The sequence below is a fragment of the Varanus komodoensis genome, unplaced genomic scaffold (assembly GCF_004798865.1).
Source record: "Varanus komodoensis strain SLA01 unplaced genomic scaffold, ASM479886v1 scaffold14_1, whole genome shotgun sequence".
In the NCBI taxonomy this organism is placed as follows: domain Eukaryota; kingdom Metazoa; phylum Chordata; class Lepidosauria; order Squamata; family Varanidae; genus Varanus; species Varanus komodoensis.
In genome coordinates, this window is record NW_025335438.1 from 13,135,905 (window position 1) to 13,137,657 (window position 1,753).

Genomic DNA, 1,753 nt, shown 5'->3' on the forward strand with positions numbered 1-1,753 from the left:
TCTGGAGAAGGGGCCTGGAGTTTTGACAGACAGATGAGAAAGGTGTCAACTCATTTTTCCTTGGGAAAAAAGTGCAGAGGGAGTTCACATTGCACCTTCCTGGGCACCTATAAGTTTGGAGCAAAGTGCAAAATGTGCACTTTGGCGGATAGTAAATGAGATGGGGGAATATATATGGATTACACTGCAGAGAGTGTTGAAATCAGCTGTGAAAAGATCACCTTCACCTTTCTTTTTTCTTGACAGTTCTTCTGACCAAAGATGGGTAGCTTGTATTTAGAACATATTCTGGGCAGAGTTCAGGTTGGTACCATTGAACAAGCTGTAGGTTGTTGGGATGGCTTGTTGCTCATGTACAAACCATCCGAGAGAAATCAGTCTAGTGTCACACTACACAACCATGAGAAGGACCCCATGATAGGTTTTCATAACATGCCAGCCTGATCAATGAGATGTTTGCAGATGATTGCAAGGTGGCTCAGTATGACAAATGTACAGTTTTTCTGTTTTAGAATTTTTTGACAACAAGGTATTCTGAGAATAAATACCTTATCATGAGGTTGTTTAGGGTGGCTTGTACTCAAGTAGCATCTTGTGACTTGTGAACCTAGTAGGGCAATTCTACTGTGGGTTGTTGTGGATGGCTAAAGAACCAGTTGTCAAGATGCAGGAAGAACTCCTTCATCTGGTCAGGTAATGGGAGGTGAAGCAAGTCGAGCAGTTATGAACTCTCCGGTGTTCACATTATCTAGCTCTCCAGTGGATATAGAAATCCCTCCAGACTACCAACCTGATCTTTCAGAGGGCGATCCCAGCCAGAACAGGCAGTGAACCTATCTTCAGATCTTGGGAACCCCCTCACCCATCTTGCCAGGATTTTGCTTCAGTTTACTGACTCTTATCCAGTCCATTACTGAGTCCAGACATGGATCTAGGACTTTCACAGGCTCTGTTGGTTCTGTTATCACAGGCAGACAGAGCTGTGTGGCATCAGTGTACTGATAGCACTTGCCCTGAAATCCCCTGATGACCTCTCCCAGTGGTTTCATATAAATGGTAAGCAACACCGGGGATAGGACAGTACTGTGTGGAACCCAGAGTTTGGTGCCAAGGAATAGTCAAGGGTGCTAAGGAATAGTCACCCAATGTTACTCTCCAAAATCAGCTCTGCAGGTCGATGGTATTAAAAGCTGATGAGAGATCAAGTACAATTAACAGGATCACACTTCTTATCCCTCTTCTGATAAAGACCATCTTATCAGGTGACTAAGGCTGATTTGGATTTATTGCTTTTCCTTGAAGTTTGCACAATTTCCCCTGTAGTTGTATCGCTTTGCCATACATTTAGTAGTCCTTTTCACTGCACTGTAATTCTCATATGACCTTGATAGCTATCAACAGAGAGAAGGCACTTTAGAGGTGGATGTTATTACATTACTAGAATGTAAAGCAGTCAGGTGTTTGCTGGCAAACGAAGCTCAGAAGTGGAGGATGCAACTGAAAAGGATAAATATTTCCTTTTTGCTACCTGATGTGGAGCATGAGGAGTTTTGCTTGGGAAGCACCTAAGGCAAAACTAAAGAGGCTTAGGAGGAGATTATGGCTATACTGGAGTCAACAGTGCAACTTTTGTGCAAGACCTTGTAAAATAATAGTTGTAAACATGCTCCTAAGGGCTCAGAAACTTAACTTTCTTAAGCGATCTGATGGGCAGGGGGTGGGGTGGAGGTGGGATTTCTCTTGGTAGCCAGCA